Here is a 23,093-nt window from a genome sequence, read left to right on the forward strand (position 1 = left end):
TTACACGCTTTCCAAAGATGCGCGGTTATTAATGTTATTTTATGCTTTAAAATTGAATCCAAGTGGGGTTGCATTGCTATATATTCCAGTAAATTAATCAGTAATAAATTTCCTAATACCATTGGTTGAAGTGAATCGCCAAAGAAGCAACACCAAGGTCGTCTTGCGCCGGTTATCTGGCGCCGCAGATGACAGGCGGTGTGCAGGGGACGCGAGGCTGTGGTAAATAATCCTTCGAAGAGGGAGGGAGAACGGAAAACGAGAGGAAAGGAATCACTAGAAGCGTGCAAAATGTAAGGAGGGAGAATGGTTTTTACGGCAAGTCCGTGCGCTGGCCGACCCGAGGCCAAGCTAGTTTGAGGTCACGTGACTCGGGGATGACGTCACCCCCGGAGCATCAGAAAAGCTACAAGGACGATCGTCTTTGCACCGAAGAGATCATCGACTCCTCTCCGCTTCCTTCTCCTCCACCCTGGCCGTTGCGAACGCCCCATGGATAGAGTCGCCGTTGAAAGTCAATTCAAATGTTTGGTCATTTAAAATGGAAGGAGCGGTTATCCATAAGTATATATACAGTCAACTGCCTCGTGGAAGGGTGGAATGGCCATTTTATTATGATCTGTACTTTTTTATTTCACATGCATGCTGTTCAGCATAGCTACGCACCATGCAAGAAGCGTACAAAATGCATGCTGCATAGATAGATAGATAAACGTCTTTATTCGGGCGAACTTGAGACCATATGGTCCGAACGCACAGATTATTAATTTGCTCTCCTGGGTAAGAGAAAAAGTTCGATGTGAAATAATGAAAATGAATTGTAATTTATTTTTAAATTTGATACGTTATAAAAACCTTTTAAATTTCTATTGAAACAGTCGTGTTTTGTGCTATCGAGTTTTGTTTCGTTATTTTAGGTTCTTAAATATTTCGAAAGTTTGGAAAGAACGTTTCATGCATAGGCGCTTAGCTGATATGGTGGGGGGGATATTTCCAAATGTGTAATTCGTTAAGGGCCATTTATAGCTAATTATTATTTTCCTTTGAGTGACTGAATTTCTCTTCCCTTTCTTTTTCGCAAAATATATCTTCTTTCATCAGGAAATACCGTTTTCTGAAAAATCATTCAGGAAGTAAAATATTCTATATATAACCCTTTACGTATTGAGGAGTATATTCTTACACCGAATGTACGTAATGGCAGCAATATGATTTCATCGCACACATGAAGTTGCTGCTAATAATTCATCATCAAAGCAATGAACCGAAACAGAAGTATTTATATTTTCCAGAAGATATCTGGGAAGGGAACGTTGTATCCATTCTTTTTCCATCACAATTTGGATTAAAGCACGTGATTGCAATAACATCTGCTTACTATTGCTAATATCACTAATATTATGGGCATTAATGGTGCCATTATTTTCCCATACAATTTGGTACTAAAAATACTTGCGATTACAAATATATTTTGATCGAGCTGAACATTCACTGCCGGGTGCCTTTAACAAGAAAGTTACCATCAATTCATTTCGACGGAAAAGACGCCCATAGTTGCCGAACTTCGTGTGGCCTTCGGCTTCAGGGGCAGATGCGTTTTTGCCATGGAAGCATTAGCCGCCATTATACGTATCAAAAGAAAATTTCCGCAATAGACTATTAAAATCACCAACCAGTAGTATCTAGCATGTAGTAAAAGTACTAATTTTTGGAAGAGTGTATTTGTCCAGATCATTTGAGTCATTTGCGACAAATTAGGAAGCATTAAGGGCAAGTACGGAATGGAAGGGATAACGGAAAGAAGGATGGAGCGAAGACAGGCGATTGGCATTATTCCATTCACTCAGCAAAGAACACTATAGGGACCACAGGTCAACGTTCCATACAATACGTCGAGTATCGAAATAGAATCACTCCCACCTTCTCCATCATCCCTCCAAAAACTTTCTCATGTGGAAATATCGTTATACGAGTATATTCGTAGGTTTCATGGAATGTTTTACGGTTAGCAATTTTTGTGACGCTAAACATTTGAATGAGGAACATTGGAAATTTTTATCAGGAATATTATTACGAAGATTTATATTCTCCTTTCTTTTAGGGAGACATTCCTTTTTCCAATGTTTTCCATGCTTTATATTATTGTTATCGATTGCATATAATAGCCAGATTCATCATTTTCGACAAAATTTTACATTTTACGGCTTAAAAATGTATAATTATTCCTTAGCAAGTAACCGCAACCTCGGCCCCTGTTATCGTGGAAAAAGCTTACGTGTTTCCATATGAGTAACTTTGCGATGCAATGCTATAGCATATTATGCCAGTGAGAGTACGGAATATCACGCATGCGTTTTTGTATGTCAGGTCTCATTGCTTATATTTCTGCCTCTTCAGTGATGGATTGTGCGGTGGTATATCTTTTCTTTCGCCAATATTTTTGTGTCTTAGTAGTTGATTGGTGGCCAGGTTCCGAACATGAATGTTCAGCGATGGCTGACGGGTGAAAATCTAAATAAAATGAAACGGAAATAATTAAAAAAATAAATGAAAAAAGAGACGGATATCAAGAAGTTTCAGCCTGGAAAATAATATTCAGAGAACAGTTGGCCAATTAGAAATGCCAAAAAGGGCCATTACGACGAACAGACAATCAAATCGTTCGGAGTCGACTCGTAGTCTCTGTTTATCTATGCGAGCCAGGCAGAAATAGAATAAATAAAATGCCAATGAAAAGTTATATAAGTTTTTGTGTTTAAATGATAAAAAACAACACAAAACCTTTAGACAAACAGTTTCAAAAACTCTGCAAGCCAATATTACGTTTTTTTTGTCCATTTTACCATTCTTGTGAATGAGGGTGGGCAAGTGCGGCCATTTTATTTTGTATATCATTGCTTCTTATGTATTTTTTCATTTTTTAGTATCAAGTTCCATACATGTGGTTGAAAAATGGGTAAATAACCCCCATTGTTGTATTTATTCAGCATTACTCCTTCCAGGTTTTGATTTAAAAATATCGCTCACTAGCAACCCTATCTTTCTACTTCATATTCACTTACACTGCAAAGGAGCACTAATCATTTGCGCAATTTGCCATTTTTATTTCGTTTTTTCACCGCGAATGAACAACGAAGCGTTGGAGAGACGTCTCACCGGAACAGTGGCTAGGTTCGGGCCCTTGGGTCCCTTACTTTTGAGTGGCACGTCGCAAGTCACTTCAGGTTCGAGCAAGACGCTTCCAGGGGAGAGGGAGGGCGAGGAAACTTGTCGTCACCGAAAACAGCGAACTAGACGGCATCCCCGGAGGAAGAAGTATGAATCCACTTGCGAAGGGATTATCTCTTTTAAAGGGTATCAGACAGAATGGAATTATTAATTTCCCAGAGGAAAATAGCCTCTTTCAAAAATGTTGGTCGGTTCGGTCACTTCAGTAAAGGCCAATTTCGGAAATTCCCTCTGGTATATATTAGCTATATCAAATGTGCTCACTACGAGAGATGTTTGTGGTGTGGCAGCCGAAGGCGAATAGACACCCGGCGAAGGCATACTACATAAGGTGTATTAATCGTATGAACGGCTGTCGTGCCAAATGATCACTGCTTAACGTCTCATTTAGCGGGCGGAGTCTTAAAAGTTTGTAAGCTCTCCAGAATGGCTTTCCAGTGTAGATCGTAATAATGGACAATTAAAGCTCATCTACATTAACTTCGAACCCGGGCCCTCGGCATGGAATACCAATACGCTGTCCATCTCAAACGGCCGGAAATCCATTGTGAGATGAGAACCTAACACCATGCCTATGGGCAGGGTGCCAATTGGATTTACTATCACCTTGCCACCGACCTTAACGCATCGATGCAATTCGGCGAGGAAATCCTAAGGAATCATTTTGATTTCATATATAATAGCATAGCGATTTCTACGCTCAAAAATTTCCTTGAAGATTAATCTTGAAATGCTGGCTAAAACACTTTACATGTCGTCCCTTTCAGTGAGTGCACTGCTGTTTTATGAAGCATCTCAACTCACTGCAATCTCTTTGAAGATAAAGTTAAACAACACAAAATTCGGTTAATTTTTGTATTTATTGTAGGTCCGCTTCTTCCTTATTTTGTGGGAACATTAATGAGGTGGCATAATTTCCACTATCCGTATTAAAAGATGATGTACTTTTCCACAGAATTGATTGAATTCTGTCATTACTTCTTTTATAATTTAATAAATTATTCAATTAATTCTGGAATCAATTGTGTGCATAAGTACAACATCTTTTAATATGGATGATATAGACTCGAAGTGAAAAATGATACTGTAGAGTATGTTCTCTCCAATTCTTCTTTCGCACACGGCTGAAAATTTTTAATATTGATATGTAACATAAATTTGACCTACGCTGGATTGTTATGATAGCTAACAGTACGTAACAGATTTATGGACTATGAGTATAAGTGCTGTGCATGGATAGTTAACGGTGTATTAAAGGAGAATTTAGTGTATCCATCAATTTATATATGACTACTTAGGAAATTTTCAGTTGTTTTTAAAGATTACATACACCAATGTAATACGTATTTAATATGATTAACGAAGCGCTTCATCGAAAATGGTGACCGTTTTGGTAAAACCCCTCGTTACTTCAAGATTACGTAATGTAAAATCACTGTATAGAAAGAAGAGAATCACCTATATTCTATTGATCAACTTATCTATCTTTCCCCGTTTCGCTGCGGTCTCTGGACTAAGAAACTTATTCTCATACTTTCGTTATTGAAGCGGCTGAGAATGGCCATAGAAATATATAGTATTTGCCAACGATACAGTGGTTTACCGTGATATTCGTGATCCTAAGGACACATCAGTTTTGTCAGATGACGTTAATGCTAACAACGCGGGCTCGACACTTCACAATTGGAATTATACTTAAAAATAGGCGTAGTGATGAATTTATGGTAAAAGAGCAATTGTATATATACATTGATCTGAATGATGGTTTGGAGATTCCGCCTGCCAGCTACATCATAGAGCAGAAGTGTTGTCCTGTATCCCTCCAATATCATTTGGGAATGTCGTCTTCATATGGAGAGAGCACTTTGTCATTTTAACGCCGTTGGTCCTTCAATCTAGGACGAACAAAGGGTCGATCGAACTCGGTTAAGGTTCGTTCTCGGACATATCGCATAGACTTTTATTGATCTCCCGAATTTCAATGGAGACCAGCTTTGCTTTGTTTACTCCCTTATGTTATGGCCGCCCAACGTGAAGAGTTCAGTCAAACTCAGTTTAAATCGGTTATCTTTCCCGCCCGTTGCAAATTCAAGGCCATCGGTCGTACCGTGCGAATGCGGCAGATAAAGGGTACGCAGGAGAGTCGCAGAGTTGTTCCAGTAATCTTAGCCACTGTTTACAAGAGCCCGGATAGCTCAGTCGGTAGAGCATTAGGCTTTTAACCTAAGGGTCCAGGGTTCAAGTCCCTGTTCGGGCGAAATTTTTTTCTCTTGAATTTCAACCCGTAATGATGTGATTTTCATTACAGTCTGTTCATCGCAGTGTGTAAGCGTTTATATAATTTTCTTCCTACAAATTCTTGCTTGACTCCGTCAGTTTTTCTGGGAATAGTAATTTGTAAATAATTTTCCCAAGGCACCCTCGTAAATAGTTACGTTCAGTGCGCTGTCTCGCTGATTTTTTTTCTAGCCAACGGTTTACGTATGACAAAATACATTTCTCTGTAGATACTTTTATAATGCAGGAAACAAACAACTAATTGTACGTTACCTCTCAAATTTAATATTTATTTAAACTATTTCAATGAACTTTTAATTTTTTCGCTCTTAACTTGATTGCGCTGCTACCGGTTTCGACGCTAAACGTTTTGTCGACGAATATCATTGGCTGACGGTATTTGCTATTGGTATATAGATGTCGCCTATGCGTCATAACCGGTAGTAGTGTAAAATATTTCGTGCGAAAAAATACAAAGTTTACCAGCTCAGTGGTCATGGATTTTGAAAGAGTATTGCATGAAACCTTTGAACTTAATGTTACTTATTTGTATGCGGGAACATGTTCTCAGTATTATAGATCTAAGTGTAATATTTTCACTTGTCCATTCAAGTGCATCCAACTATTTAGAGTGCTTACATAAGCCGATGTGCCTTACAAAGGGTAAACTAAATTGAATCAGGTTCATTTTTAATCCTTATTTGTATTCCTTTATTATATTATACCCGTAGTCGTTGGGCTCATAGTACCGCGGTTACCAGATAGTATGACGCTAATACGCATCTTCCTCCCTACCCTCGGCGCTAAATGGAACTTGCTATCGCATTTTTCTTCGTTTGTCATCAGTAGCTCTTCCCGGCGATGCGCTCATTTCCACGATGGACAAATTTTCGTGAAAGATAACAGTTTAAGACGTCGTAAGCGTGCGATCACTCGCTAAGGGCGCGTCTTAGCGTCTTGACGTAGTTTCATCTAGTTCGTGCGTCTGCTCTCGACCACTGTTTACCACGCCATGTTGCCTAACGCTTGTAAGACGCAAGTTCGTGATAAAATGTCACCCTTTTGCGCGGTGCGCTCTAATTGTCACATCCTTTCTTCCTCGTTTTTTTCCTTAGTCATCTGGACTAATACTCTCTCGTGCTATTCCTCTGTTCGTTGTTTTTTCCTCTGCGGGAAATTGTTTTTCATCTGCAGTTTTGTCAAAGCGGTTCACATTTTATCCACCATAGAATTCATATTCCAATTACATATACATCGATTGACTATAAATCTCCGAGATCCGCCGTGCCACGTGTAATTTTTTTAAATTTATCAGTTAATTCATCCAAACTCCAAAATTATGACAATTTTTTTCTCATGTCTAAAAATCTAATAGGGGTATAATTTTACCTGTACCTTTGACTTTTTTATGTAGCTGATTAATTCGGTGAGTTGATCACCGTCACAATATTTGGGGTTAGGGCTACGTTGTCAGAACTTGACATATGCGTGTGCATTTTTGAATCGATTTGTCGAAAATGTTATTTAAATTCTCGTTCGGTTCGCATTTGCGCAGACTAATTTTCGATATGACATTTTGTGGTATGTCTCCCTGTATCAATTGATATATCGACCTGCTGCATCGATTTTCGTCATTGATAATAGTGAGGGGTTAAACAGATGGTTTTGTTCTAAAATCTTTAAGTTTCGCCTTATTGCCTCGGTAATCGTTTTTTTTTAAATCGAAGATTGATATTGGATCGATGCATCACACAGTTTTAATTGATGTCACTATGTGAGGCATTGCACTGCTTAGGACTCGTCATCGTTTTGCAATTTCCCATGACCATTACGCATCAAAGTCCGGGTATCGGAATATTGCTCATCCCTGTTCGCGGTTTACGACACTTTCATCTTAATCTGTCCGATCACTGAAAGGTTTCATTAAATTTTGTCTCAATTGTTTGCAGTCTCCTTTCATTACCTTACTGACGTAAAGGCAGAATTTACTTTCATAGTATTGCACCTTCTTCATAGGTATCGGTAATGTATCGATACTGATGCGCTGCCAGATCTGTAGGTAAGGCAAATTCTTGTTCCGTTTGGACACCCGAAGAAAAGCGGAAAACAAATTTGCCTTAATGACGGTTGTATTCATTTCTCAATGTATTTTCTTGGTTTAACCTGCGTTTGTTCCACTCGACCACGTTACATCAACACGCATTGAAGCAACACGAGTTCTTTGTTTGACCATTTCTAATGATACCAGTAACGCCGTGGGAATTGCTTCGTTTTCATGCTGGGCGATGAAACTTTCCACGCTGTTTGAAGTTCCCCCTCAATAGCGGTTTGAGTTATTTCTCCGATCACTATCTCTGTACGGACAAAGCATCTCTGTTACTCACAGTAAAACATACTCCCCTCACCCACCCGTCTGGATTACGCAACATTCCCGAACGTTCTCCTCTCAAGAGCATCTCGCCTGGAGAACAATCATTCCCTTTCGAGATTGGGATTTCCTAATGTGATCTTCAGAAAGTCGTGCCTCGAGATGACGGGACCTCTAAGAGGTTTTACAAGTCGACGATCCATACATTAATGCAACGTTGCTCTTATCTCTTGCCACCTCACGTTCTCCTTACACATATTCTCTCCTCCACGCAGCTCCTCCCTCACTCATCTCGCTTCAGTTTTTTGGTCCAGAGGCGTCCCGTGGAGTGCCATTCGATAGCCGGATGATGACATCGCCGTATCGTCGAGGTCTCTTTCGATCAATCCGCAGCACCATCGACAGATGAGTGGACTAATATTCAATCTCGCCACCAATTCCTTGCTGTGGCAGGATACGTAATTACGTATTCATAGAGATAGTTCAGGAAACGCGGCCGCATCGTCAACACGCTAGTAATCGTAGAAAAAGTTGTTGCTGTCCCTCAGAATGAAACACACTTGATTGATGACCAGTTTGGAGACAAGTTACCATCTTCAAAGGGTGAAACTCGGTGTTGAAACCGGTTGGGATTAAAGTGTATGTTATTCTGTTGACAGCACCTTTTTTCCCTCTCCAACCTATGGAGTAGTTCCACCTAGTGTCGCCATAAACCACTGCATAGACGTAATTTGCCAGCGTTGAATTGATTACGAGCGAAATCTCTTTCTATCCTGCTTAAATCCTTTGATGTTTCAGCTCACATTCTCCTTTGTGTGGCTTGTAAACGGATATTTGTAAAAAATACTGTTAGACTGTCAAATCCATATACATATTCGTGAATCACATGATATTTTTTAAGGCACCAACCATGGAAAAAGGATATTTTAGCTTAATATTTTTTATGAGTAAACATTTTTTTCGAATATCCCCTAAGTCTGACACGATTGTAACATCATATTTAAAATATTCACCTACATGGCATTGAAATGCCCCCCCCCCAATGAAGGAGATTATTCTCTTTATTCTATCGCTTCTCGAAGTCGATGATTTCTCTTTGGTGAATGAACAGTGGATATCTCCATGATTATAAATCACGGGCCGTACATAATATGAAAGTTATAAGAATAAGAAACGGAAAATCTGGTTCCCTGCAGTTATATTATCCCGCAGTGAGACAGATATCGCTGAAAGAATTCGATAAATATTTCAATCGCATAAGCCTAAGCATACCACATACATCCTCTAAAGATGTAAGAAGGCAGGCGCACGTTTGTTGGAAGCTTGTGTTTAAAGCTCATGTCCGTCAGTGTCCCCAACATTCATTCGTTCACTGGGGTCGTGTGATTGTCTGCGCTGTCATTAGTTGGTCAATTGGGCGTTTGAAAACCCTAGAGGAACCTACCTTAGAATCCCCATTGTAAAACTTAGTGAAAATAAATAGCCTGAATAATTGTGAGATGTATTAGAGCACAAGAGTAGGCCGAAGAGATGGAAAGTTCGAGTTAAACTGTTGCTAACGTGAATGGATCTAAAAAAGCGGTGAAGGCAAAAGACAAAGAGGCGCCATGTATGATAAAGCTATCATATAAGATGATCTATAATTATTTTCTCGGCCCTTTAAAAAGTGTGGAAACGTCCGTTATCGGAATTGATATCGCCTTGGAAAGGGCATATCAAGGGGATGTAGTAGTTTCATAATTCCGTGTGAAGAGCCACGAATTAAGGATATATACTGAGCAATCGGCAGAGTGACTCATTGTTGATAGCACCTGAGATTATTTGTATTCTGATGACTTCGCGGCAGTCGATCGCTCTCCAAACACTGACAATATTTCCTGCACAACGTCTACTACTCGTCTATAACGTTTCTATTCGAGCGTAAATTATTTGCAATTAAAATGCATTAGTGTTTTGGAATCTGTTGAGGAAGTGCTCAACATTTTACCTATCGTACTGGCATAGTGGTTATTGAAATACGGCTAACAACAGATGAAAAAGCATCGGTGTCATTGTCTGTATCAAAAACTAATTATGGTTATTGGAAAAGTAGATCCTAGAGCTACTTTTCCAATAACCATAGTTAGTTAAAAATTACGTAGTTTCATGCGTGATTTGATAGAATCGGAAGGTGTTAATGAGACGTATTGGGACGTAATAATAATTTTAGTTTTCCACTATTTGACTACTTCAACTCTGCACCCAAAGATGATGAAGTGCATCAAAAACTGGTCAATAGCAAATCGCTATCTGGTAAAAATTGAAATTATTGAGACATTCAAGAATTAGATCCTAGTACATTTTTGTTAGATTTTGTGTACACCATTAAAAAATAAACCTAAACTATTTTCTAAAGGCCTGCTAAAACTTTTGAACTATTGAAAATTAGATACTATCATGGGACATAAATCCGAATCAACGGATTATCTTTTGGTACCATTTCGATTGTAAACGCTCGCAATGCCAATTCCAAGAACCCTCGCCACTTAAAACCAAGCAAATATTTGAATGTACGACGTAACTCTCTACGTCCAGATTGCGTCGAGATAGGTTATCTGGGAGGTGACTACTATGGATCAGCAAATGGTGTGCAGCGATTAACCTATGGGAAACACCTGTCGGGTACTAATAATTCCGGAAGGGTTGTTCGGCGATGAAATTTAATAAGAAGATATTCAACTGCCTTTTCAATATTCTATTATTTAATCCATGTAATGGATGAGTGATAAGCTTTCACAGGATACCTGTCGCTATCTTAGGCGTCTAATTAAGGGAGTGAGACATAACTGGAAAGTGAACACAATAGCACATTTCTATGTTAAAAATAAACGCTACTCGTATCACTCCTGTAACAGCTATGCGAAGCTCTCATCAGGTACTGATACTCTCTATTCCTAACGTCCTCTCCCACCGTCTCCTTCTCATGCCCTTTCACCCTCCTCCCCATTTCCTATGCTCGATTTTATGTGTGTGCATGTATATATTCATGCATGGCAAGCTTGCACTCGTACCAGGCGGTAATTTTGTCAATCGAAAGCACGTGAGTATTAAAGTGTTTTTTCACAAGTGGAAAAGTTTTATTTTATTTTCTTTGAATGTTCCCAGAATTCTTACACATACATGTAGTTTCTGTGCATGCACAAAATACAACTAGAGCAAAATTAAAGTCCCTATTTAAAGCTTTACTTTGTGGAACTTCTCAATTATTGAAGGATAAAATTAAAAAATATCTGAAGGCGATATAGTTTCGAAACTACGAACCGTGGCAATATATTATGATATTATTATATATTCTCTTTGCGCTAACAAAATCAAAATTTTTTTCGTGGAGGAATGTATATGTGTGGTCGTATTCTCTTGAATACGACGTGATTTATTATTTTTCATTGTAATGGTGGTTTCTTTTGTGTTTTTCTACGTAGCATCCATCAGTGAGTCTTACCTCAACCTATGGTTTTAGCTAACGAATATCCTGCGATGAGGAGAAAGGCGTTAAGATTATATCTAAGACTAAGGAATCACAGGTATCGCGGCGATAAGTGCTGGAGAATGATGTTGATTTGAAGCTGTGAAATTGTCTTCGATATTACAATTAGTTTTTCTATTTGTTAAAATGTGTTATTTGTTTACATATGTTATTTGTTAATGTGTTTTATTTGTTAATATGTCAAAGGGAAAGGTAAAAAATATTAACTAAAAAAGGGTATTAACTGAGAAAATAAACTCTTGAGAGTTATATTGGCATCGAAAGAATGATTGTCCTGATTACATAAGTAAGCGAGAACCTAATAGGAGAAATATCCCGTCAGTTCCTCTGACAACTTTTACTTTTTATCATGTATATTTCGTGATCACTAGGGCTGAAAGAAGATTATGCTGTGCTAACTACACAAAAAGATACGATTACTTAAGAGAACTTTTGATTAAATACTAAGACTAGAATTTTCTGTGCCATTGACTAATTGCTTCAAGTTCTATTAGCTAATGACAAAGTTCTAATGATAGCTAATGATACACCCGAACACCCCCTGCCGTACTCCCTATTGGTAGTTTTCAGGGTAAAAGTTTAGCGGGTATAATGCAAGAATATAAATTATTATAAACTGATATCCATTAAACAAGCCACTCAATACTTGTTCAATGCTTCGTAATTTACGAGGATGGATCATCAAAAAAATTTAAAACACACCTTTGCGAAGAACCGAATTAAAAAGATGAAAGCGCTGTCTCGTTTTTATTATAGTAGTGCAGGTATTGAAGACTTGAAAACATTGCCCTCCTTTTTGGGAAGTTGTGTGCAGATTGAGTGAACTTCTCTCTATTTTTTTATTTTCTACTCAGTTTGTTGAAACCCACCACTCCCTTTGCGTGCAATCTGAAGTGTTAGGATTACTAAGAGCATGGATAACATGGAAATCATGGATAACCCAGAAATCATAATTACCCTCATGAGTATTAATGGTAGCGGTCATCCTGAATATATTTATTGATAGTTGTTCCGTTCTTAAGATCACGCTGTATTTACATTTTAGCGTTGTATTCGTAGTGCTTTAATATTTTTACCATTGCTGAAGAACAGTTGAAGACACTCGTGGTGTGTTGCTAAGTGTGTTTCTTAATGGTGATTTATGGGCTCTCCTTGGTAGGTGAATATCGTTTAGCAGTATCTCATTTTTCATTTAAAATTATTCTGCATACATTTTATGCTTCTTATAATTTATCTTCTTGTTTTTTACAGGTGAGAAAAATTTGTTGATGTCCTTCTCCACCCTTATCCTGTAGATCCCGGTGAGTTATCTTGTATTGCATCTTTTATCTAATGGTCTGAATTAACTCTATAATGTTCTACTTATTCAAATTCATGTCGTATGGTTTCAAGTTATTGCCATACCTAGCTGATATGAAAATTCACAATTTTTACTATCGGGAAGATCAATAACGGACCCGGTCTCAATTGTGGTATCGAGCTGAAATGATAAATAAATATTTCCAGGTACAAACGATCCTTTTGGATTACTAATTTGAAGCTGAGTTATTCCACGACACTTCGGGTGGACAAATAATTTCCCAGCCAGTAGGAAGAAATCCTAATACGCTGGGTTGGCATAAGTAAGGCCCTTGAGCCGGATTCCATTTTTGTTCTATGCCCTATCGCGTGCTATTACAAATGACTATGTAGCATTGAGCTGGGTACAGACTCCACTTGTGTATATGGGTTCAGGGCATCCTTGAGGTTGGTCAGAGATTGTCAAAGTCTGCTCAATTCTCTGAACCGTTTTCCTGTATTATTTTAATAAGGAAAGGGGGTCGCTTGGTTTTTATCGGCGGATGGAGGATCGAATATATTGTGCGAGATATTTCCGAGTACGTTAGTCATGGTTGTTTCCCATAAGACTCCACCGACGCTCATGTGATCTCCCGGAAAAGCGTTAAAAACTTTCCACTCTTTTATTGCAGCCCCTTTTGCCGTAGGGCGGGATGATTACGGGCCGACTCCCCCCCCCCCGTGCCCTTCTCGGCTTCCTTATCGAACCGAAACGATGGTGCGCACGCACTTTGTAAAAGTCACTCCGAGAAGGGAAGTACAACGTCGAAGAAATTCGGTTTTGTGGAAGAATTGCGTCTATACGCGCACCCTTGCCGAGTGCCCTAGTAACCGGCGTGGTTTTCGTTCAACTCTGCCGACTCCCTCTGGAAGTGTTTGCATGGCTGGTTTCTGTGAAGCGACTTTTCATGTCATTATATTGTTTATAATAGTTGCGAGGGGAGACGGCCAGTCGCCGATTTTCTTCAATTAATTATTCTTCTTTCGCTTAGAAAAGATTATTTTCCTGAAAATGGGTGGAGCTATGCGAACTTACCCCCATATATAGATCGAAGCGATCATCAATTGTTTTCAAATCTCTTCTCATCTTGCGAAAGGAAATTCAGGCTTGATTTCATCGATGAAATATGCAGGGGATAAATATTCACCCATTATTCTAGAATCAGTTCATTATTTGCCGAACCAATCACCAAAAATTAAATCGAAGCAAAAGATCCGAGAGAGTGTAAATTGAGAACAGAGAGTAATATTTGGTAACAATTTTAACCTTGGTTTACCTGGATCGGGATGAGAGATGGGTCATGACCCTAGTGGGGGATCATTTCCTCCCCCACCGCAAAGGGGGGAGCACAATATAGCTGCGCGGGAATTTTTCTACGGCTACGTGCTTATAGGGTTTGGTAGGACATTATAAGTGGAAGGAGGAGGGTGGAGAGAAAGAGTATCGGCATTAGTTGCCTAACCTTGGTGAAACTGGCACCAAAAGGATCGCAGTTTAACAAAACATCCAAGGGGCCGTGTACCGCACTCTTAAATTCTCTCCATACAGTGAGGAATAGAATTTCTACGTAATCACCTCCGATATTTTACTGTAGTAGTTCTATACTTTGGAAGTAATCCACCGATCCGCTGCTTTTTGCTCAGTTACTTTGAACCTTACTTCTGAAATGATAAAAATTGTGATTTCCCATGCTGATTTAATTTCTGAAACGCGTTTCATTGCCAATTCATTATAATAAATGACTTTGGAAAATTAATTTTTTTGTTAATTCAGAAAGCTTTATTTCCACAAAATAGAACCTGCCTCTTATCCTAACCCCTCTATTTCCAACTTGAAGGTAAAAATTCGTCTCGAAGTCTTTCCTCTTCAACCATTGATCTACGTGAACGATGCGTGCCTCCAAACAAATTCCTTAACTATCAATCAACCTTATGCGATATTTTTAGATCTCGTCCTCGTTCTTTTAAAATAATTTACCTCAACGCCCAAAGTACCTCTGCACACCTTGACGAATTGTGCCAACTTCTACCTGACAATGACGTTCATGCAATGTCCATCGCTGAGACTTGGCTTAGTAATAGTAATTTCGCCCAAATAAAGACCTCTTTCTATCTGCCAGTCTTATTTCCAGTCCGCGGTGGCGGCGGGGTAACGTCTTCACCGGCCAACCCAAAGGTCGCGGGTTAGATTCCTGCCTTGGTGGATTTTACTTCACCTAGGACTTGGGTGTACATTATTGCCTTCAATATCATGTCTAAGGGCTAGGTGGTAGAAGAGACTATTAGTCTCAATATCGCCCAATCAAGTCTATAAATAAATAAAAAATAAATATTTCCTCCTGATTTCAATCCTCGGGTGCCATCTCGCGAGTATAAATGCTAAAATTCTATTTGGATACCATCATGGGTTTCAGCAGTTTAAAATACAGCTAAAATGAAACAATCTTAACAAACGGCATACATTTTACTTGAATTCCTATTTTTTTTAGTACCCCTTTTATCTCCTTAATTTTGAGAACTTGGTATACAGCGGGCAATAAAAGCACTTCGCGCACTCTATAGGGAAAGGAAAATGAACAGGCGCAGCGTTACGTCTCATGCATAAAGTACACACGTAATCATTGGTTAAAGGTAAAATATAGAGTGGAATGTGACACCGGTATATCGCGGGATTTTTCCCTTAATCCGTGATGTGGGAATATCTAAGACCCAACGGATGCATGATGTCCGGGTATTCGCGGCGTTCGGGAGCATCGCCAGGCCTTCCTCCTCTCAAAACGTTTCGACAAACAAATAACTCTTTCGCCCGCCCTTCCGTTTGGTACTTAAACGTTCCTCCAGTTCCCTTTTTGAAGTTCCAAGTGCATCCCCGGATATTTGCCGGGGTACGTCACGAGCGCACGTCATTCAGGATCCTGTGGGGGTGTGTTTAGTGGCGATGCGGAGGATATAGGGGCGAGTGGGGGACCAAGTGGAAATGGAAATGATGCCCTGAAGTAAGATAAGATGTACTGACGTACGCATTTAAAAAAAAAATAAAGCAAGTGATAAAAATATATTTATTGGCAGAGACTCAAGGGCTTTCTAATGAAAGGTAAGGAATAAGTAAAAGGGAGCATCTTAAACTTTCTCGGGGACACGTTATCTTTTATATCGAAGGAATACTTGGGCTTGAGTCTTGCGCGACCGAACGTAGGAGAGAAATGGGAGCGTAGTGCTTGTAAGTATAGGCAATGAGTGGAATCGAGGGGTCAATCAGGAAATGAGGTATGCCCCCCCCCTCTGGGTAATCTTATGTCGGACCTCTGTGTCTTAGATTTGAAATCCCTTATTTGAATACGATACGAAAAGCTGTAAGCAGGTGTAAATTCTAGGAGTAAAACTAGAACTATTGGAACACTTCATCTACTTGGGCAGCAGTACACTTATACTTAGGACGGACGAAGCTCGGCCGACATCAAGCAAAGAATGCTTAAAGATTTCGTGGAGAAGAGGCAGCTACCATGTTCAAAGAACCTGAGGATGCAAACAAGGAAGCAGTTAGTGAAAACGTCCAAATGGAGCATGGCACGGAGCAGAGACAGGGAATTTGGGAAAAGTGTACCAGTGAAGAATAGAAACCTTTGAATTGTGGTGTTGAAGGAGAATGATGGAGACTAGATGGATAGACGAAGTGAGGAATGAGGAAGTGTACAGGCTGTACCTGTATTGAGGCTATATGGAGATTTTTTAGAGCGAAGAAGAACGTGACGGATTAGACACACCTTGATGCACAGAGGATTGGTTAGAAACATGATAGTAGGGAGGATGGAAGGGAGGAAGAGGAAGAAGACAAAGAAACAAGTCCATAGGACAAATTTAGAAATAGAAATAGAGAAGTAATCAGAGGATGAGGGAATTAACACAGAGAAGAATTGAGGGTTTCAGTAGCAACCAACATTAGGATTGAGATAATGGTGGTAATTATTTAAATACGGCACATTCCGTCTCGAGTCTCGAATTTGGAATGCGCTGCAAGTATTTAGGATCCTTGGGAGAAATATTTGATAAAAGAATTAGATGAAGGTCAGATAAAATCTACCAGGTTCGACAAAAATTGTTGCGATAAAAAGACGAGTGTGACAGGTCTTTTTAGAAAAATTAGGCTGGGAGCCGCTTGAGACGCGAAGGGAACAATCGATGCTTAGACTTGTAGCAAGGTTAAAAACACGCGAGTTTAACTATGGCACAAGTGGAATTATTATGACCCCGCATTATTTGGGCAGGTGAGACCACAAAGATGAGATAAGGAATATAGACTCCAGTACAGATAGCTACAAACATTCTTTCTTTTCCCGGACAATCAGGAATCATAATAGTGACAAAAAAGAAGTCAATGTTGTTACAAGCGGGAACCTGATTAACTTTACGTAGACATCTAGTGCATTTGTACCTTCATGTGCTTGTTAATATTAGTTGTTTGTATTTGCATGTACGTAAGTGTACGTTTGCACGTAAACGTACACTTACGTAAGTGTACGTAAATGTACGTTTTGCATGAATTTATACGTCTGTGTGGGTGTGCATTAGAATTTTTTGTTGGTTACGCGTTTAGTCGCATTCTATTTTACGAGTGGTGTCCTAAAACCCTCTAATTCACGCCCTTGCGGAGGCTTTTGGGGTGTTGTGTGGATGTAGATGAGTTTCGAAGAAATGATGCAGTGGGTACGCATACTATGGTGGCCAACTTTCATGTACGTTACTGAATGACCGCCATTGGACAGGTCGCGTTCGAAAGCACGCACGCACGCCATGTAGAGCTGCAAAAGAACGCTACGTGTGGACTCGAGCGGGTAGAGAGAATCTCAAAAACGGGACGTACGAACGTGCAGGATTCGTCCGGTCGTGAGGGCAACGGTATATGTAGGTATGTGCGCATGTACCTACCCTCGCCGCTCGAACGAGCGTGTCAGCGTGTCACTTGAATTTTAAAAGAGTCCAATTTGGACTCCTCTGTGAACGCTTACAGTCACAGTTGATCGAACGTCAGAATAGAGCATTCCGACGTAAAGTGGAGAAAAATTATATCTGCTGCTGAAACAGCCCTTTTCCTATATGCATCGAATCATTACCTCTTGAAAACTTCACCTCAGTCAACCTGTAGTCGCTAACATCGTTTCTAACCGCCGTAGCGTGTGAAATTCGAAGATCGTGGTGGAAAAAGTCAATTCCTTACTCAGTGCCGCATTCTATTTCTCAGGAAATTCTGGTTCTCGAAAAAATCACCAGATTTCTTGAAGTCGATTGTGCCCGAAGTCACCCAGATTGGAACCCTGGAACTACGGTAAGCTGTCGAAATCTCCTCCCACGAGGCTAACACCTAAAAGGGTAAACGTTTGAGACCTTTGGGACTTTATGTTGGCCGTAAAAACATATGACTCATCATTCAACTTAACTCGGGTCTACAATTTTTAGTTTTCAACCCAGAGATCGATTTAGGCTGGCGAGGGTAGATCCACCGTGCGTGGAGTTCACACATTCGGATTATTGGAATCGGTTCCTTCTCTAAGTCGCTTGTTTGTGGTTTCCCAGAAGGTTCTTGTACCGAGAAAGTCAAACAGCTTGGATTTAGTTGGAGCCTTCCAGAGGAATCACCTGGAATCTTCTGGTCTGTCGCTAAATTCTGAAACCACTGGGCTATCATACCAGGAAAAGTACGAATAATCCTTTGAGACATGTCCAAGAAATGACTACTGTGCAAGATCCATCAGAAAATTTCCTCAGCCTTGTCCTCTATCTTCATTCTCCACAATAATGGTATTTTCCTCCCTAGAGCTTTTTCCTGACCGACAAATGTTGACTTCTATTCACATTTAATGTTGGCTTAAAATTCCATCCTGGAGTTAATTCAGAGAAAAGATGTCACTAATGGTATTTAATTGATTTATTCTAATACTACCCTAAGATGAGATATTGCGTAGTGTATGAATACCCCCGCCAACCTTCTTTCTGAATACCGAGGATATTAATTCCCATTTGGGAATATCGTTCCGAAAAGGCATGATATCATTATTGAACCTCATCATGACATTTTAGGGAGTTTATAATTTGCGGAAAATATGAATTGGATGATCTCTAGTTTCATTCAAGATGGAGTTTTTCACTTTTATTTTAACACTTTGAATTCGCCATTGATGGGAACTAATGCTGTTTTAAGTGCGTGTGTGGCTGGTAATGTATAATAATGTCGTGAAGACACTTGATAATAGCTTGGAATGTATGTTAGATAGGTCCAATCTGGCATAAATTTGCCTTAAATTTATGCCACCCACTTGCAAGCAAACAATGGGAGATATTAATGGATGCATTTATTATGAAATGAAGATGCTAGCTGCGAAGGGAACAGAGGTAAGAGAAACGGCAAACCAGCGGAATAACTGCTGATGATGACTCCATTTCCATAAGTCTCATCGCCAGTGAATCACTCTAAATATTTACCAATATTGATGGGCATCCGTCGTGATGTTTCAGAAAACGAATACTAGATAGTAAATGTTCCTCTGCAGAATGGCGAAGGGACTGCATTCATATGGCGAAGAAATTATGCCTTGATATGGTATTATTTTCTGCCAATAATTTTTGGTCCCAGAGTACAAACAATATGCTAAGATTATTTCATTTTCGGAAAACTCTTCGTATAATTTATTTTCATAATGAAGCCCACAGCAGTCATCTCAGAATTTCAGTAAAGTAAGGTTAGTCGTTGAATTGGTACCCAAAAACGAAGCAATGCAGCACTATTTGCTTTTAAAATAATTAGTTTGCTACATAGAATCCATTTTCATCCATGATGAGTTTTAGGAAGGCTGCCATGTAATTAAAAGTGATAAATTTCGTGAATGACACAATTATCACTTGCATAGTAAACTATCAATAAGATGTTCCAATAGCTTTAGAGGTGTTAGTTGACAATCTTACGGAGGTGTAAACCGGCTAAAATGAAATTTTGACGTTGAACAAATATTTTAATAATTTTTGAATATTGGTATGTTTATTGATTTGGTAAATACATAACGATGGTGATTAATTTTGTTTCCTTGTGTTATGGTAGTGACAGTGAACGTGTAGAGAGAACTAATATTTGCTTACGTATTTAACGACCCTATTGGGGCGAGATTGACGCTCCCTAGTCGTTTTTCAACCTAACCCCTACACACACATACATTTAAGACAATTAAAAACACCCAAACCCTAAGGGGAGGAATACCCACCCAGGCAGCAATCGAACCCGAGCTCTCTGGTTTGGCAGGCCAAGACACCTCGCCGGCAAATATTGGTTCGAGACTGAGAATAAGGAGTTGTTCTACGCGTCGTATTTAATTTTTAGAATCCCAAAAACCCTGACATCTTCACAGGATAAGCAGATCGACTGGAGCTACAGCAGCCTTCTCTTCGCCTGTCAGCATTTTACAAACTATTAAATCGGTTCCAGTGGATAACATTTTCTGAATGATTTGGAAGCATCTATAATTGGAGTTGAAATATTTTTACTCGGAACACAAATCAAATTCAACCGGGGAGAGGGTTAACTTAGAGATTTGAAGTTCAGTGATGATTAGATACGAAATCGCGAAAGGGGAACTGGGGGGGGGGCAGAATTCACAGAAAGTTTAATGAATTGGGGGTTGGGGGGTAAGGGGGAGGGAGAGAGAGAGAGGGGGGATGTGCTTTGGAGGCAGAAGGGTTTTAAGAATTTAGCACATAGCAGTCGTTTGTTCGGGAGAGAAGCGCTTTTCGTACGCACAAGTATGCACAGACACGCATGTGTTCCCTCCCCACCCTGTCTCCTTGGTAACGATTTTACCCAAATCCTCCTTCTTCTCTCTTCCTCTGTCAGTTCCCTTGTGTAAGCGACGCTCACACTACATAAACATTTACTCCATCTCTCGTTTGTAGTGTGAATCACACTCATCGGTTGGTTGGCCGGGGGCGAGAGTTGGGTAGAGATGGAGGGTGGAGAAAAAAGAGAAGGGGAGGTCGTAAGGTAGATGGTAGGTGAACGCAGCCGTGCGGGAGTTTTGCCGTGATTTGGTTAGACGGGAGGAGTGTGTGTGTGTACGGCGAGAGAGAGATGGAGAGGGTGGGAGCGAAGGCGATGCCGCAGCGGTGAACCATTTGGGAAGAATGGAGAGGGAGGAGGAACGGACTGATTGACGGTTTCAGGAGCATTAAAGGAATGCGATTTGAAGGGAGAAGGTGGAGGGCGAGTGAATGTTTGTTAACTGCCGGGATGTGGAGATGCGAGAGCGTCCAGGACGCCAACAAAACGTTCCCTTACTTTTTACAACTCCGTGAGATCTGTGGGTACATGGGCAGCTTATTTATTTTGTCACTTCTGGGATCGAGTTTCGAAAATGTCTGCCTCGTTCATTCCGTCTCGCTTAATACCGACCTTCTCTGCTGGGAATATTTTTCTTTTTAAAGGATATTCAGTCCGTTCTTGCCTCACGCGCGAAATGAAATTTACCGACGTAGCAGCGTTAATATTGCTTTTCGATTCAATAAAACCTCACTGCGGTTTAATGACTCGAGGAACAAATTTTAAATATTTTCTCTGGGAAACGTACTGAAGTTAACTGAAAATGGTAAAAAAATAGAACGAATTTTATGACTCATTAATTTGTAAGAGATTTACCAGTCCGTTTTTTTTACTCCTGACTCACTAAAAGGTTAAAATTTAATAACTATTGTATAATATTCCAAAAGTTTGCTTATTTTGAGTGTTTTATTTCATGTGTGGTGTTCGTAACGGGTGTTCATGCAGGGCATTCCGCGTGGAAACAGTGATTGGATTCGGGCGAATTTATGGGTGTAAGCAACTGGCTTGTTGATTGCAATTCAAGGTGCTGTAAAGAAAATATGAATGAAGGTTTTAGGAAGGGATTGAACATCATGATAGAGAACAAACACCTCGTCGTCACACACAATGTATTTTTATTAGAAATGCATAAAGTCAGATACTAAGGTAAAAACTTGGTTGATTTCAGTCTATCCTTAACGCACGATCATCGAGTGTGTCTCCATCTACACTTAATCTCGCAAGTCGCCGTAAGGGCGTTTGGCGGGGGATGTCAGAACAACAGGCGTGCATGCACAAATATTTGTTAATACGTGTATTCGAATGTTTTAATTGTCATAAACACAAGCACTACTACAGAAGCGTGCCTATATAAACCATGCCATGATTGGTGTGTTTGGCTCATTCATGAAATCAGGTCTTTCAGTAAAAAATATTGGGGTGTTTGGAATCAATCATTTAATGATGGCGTATCGTGAGAGAGGAGAACGAAAAAGTACTTGAAACTGTCCATGACAGGTGTTCTCTCTCGGTAATCGCGGTGCTCGATCTACCAATGTAGTTCGGTTCCTTATTAATTCCCTTCGGCGTCTCCGGAAAACTCGGGCGTCCCTTGACTCTCTTTTGAAGTCTTTAATGCTTCTTGCCTGCTCTCTTCGATATTCAAGAGGTTCCAAACGTACACGTAACTCATCCGATATACCCGTCATGCTTGCCCTCTTCTCTTAGGAATGTTCAACAAACCCACCGGGGGTTTTCTCTAATCCCTCTCCAATTTCTCAACAAACATTTCCTCCAATGGGTCTCGAATACTTGCCGCATTTATTCCAAATCTGAACTTAAGTGAAGCCAAGTAACATGCCTCTCCTATCCTATTTTCCATTTTACGACAATCTGTCGAATGAACCCCGCCTTTTATAATTTGATCTGTATGTACTCGTCGCAGACAATGCTGCTATTCTAATTATACAAATGTAACCATGGAATTATCTGGAATAAAAACAGAGAGTGGAGTTTTAGCATTAGAAATGTATAGTTTAAGTTGTAATACCTGTTTGCAGTACAAAAAGACCAGTGAAAGGCTTACGGGAGATAAAGTTACCTCGCTTTCTCTGCCGTCCAATAGGAAGGTATTAACTTCCGCCGAGGCGGAGTTACGTAAAAAGAGGTATGAGTAATCCCCTAGTCTTGCGGTCTTGGTTCTTGAGGAGAGCAACCTCGAGAGGGAATATTGATTACAATCTATGTTTACCACTCTTTATCCGGAGGATTGTTTTGAGCCGGTCAGTGAACGAGGGCAAGAGAATGACGGGATATAGGACGTCACCGAAATGTATTTTCAAATCTCGGAAAGTGTACTGGCGCTTAGATGATTGCTTTCATCCATTCGACCTCTGGCATGCAATATCCGAAGTGAATTTCCTGGAGGTACGATAAAATCTCAACGATGGCGTAGGACGCCTGGTAACATTCTATTCTTCGTCATGTCCTTTCGATGTAAATACACTCAAGAAAATCTC

General features: G+C 39.9%; 1 protein-coding gene and 1 non-coding gene across 2 annotated transcripts in view; both read left to right on the plus strand.

The window, feature by feature from the left end:
• The window catches only part of LOC139686399 (dual specificity protein phosphatase 4-like), a 280,627-nt gene that overhangs the window by 66,735 nt on the left and 190,799 nt on the right, over window positions 1-23,093 (plus strand). The gene's annotated exons all lie outside the window — the stretch shown is intronic.
• Window positions 5,413-5,485, plus strand: TRNAK-UUU (transfer RNA lysine (anticodon UUU)). The gene has a single exon. It is a non-coding gene; the product is annotated as a tRNA-Lys (tRNA).

This window comes from Hetaerina americana, unplaced genomic scaffold (assembly GCF_022747635.1).
Source record: "Hetaerina americana unplaced genomic scaffold, ioHetAmer1.1.p SCAF_14, whole genome shotgun sequence".
In the NCBI taxonomy this organism is placed as follows: Eukaryota; Metazoa; Arthropoda; class Insecta; order Odonata; family Calopterygidae; genus Hetaerina; species Hetaerina americana.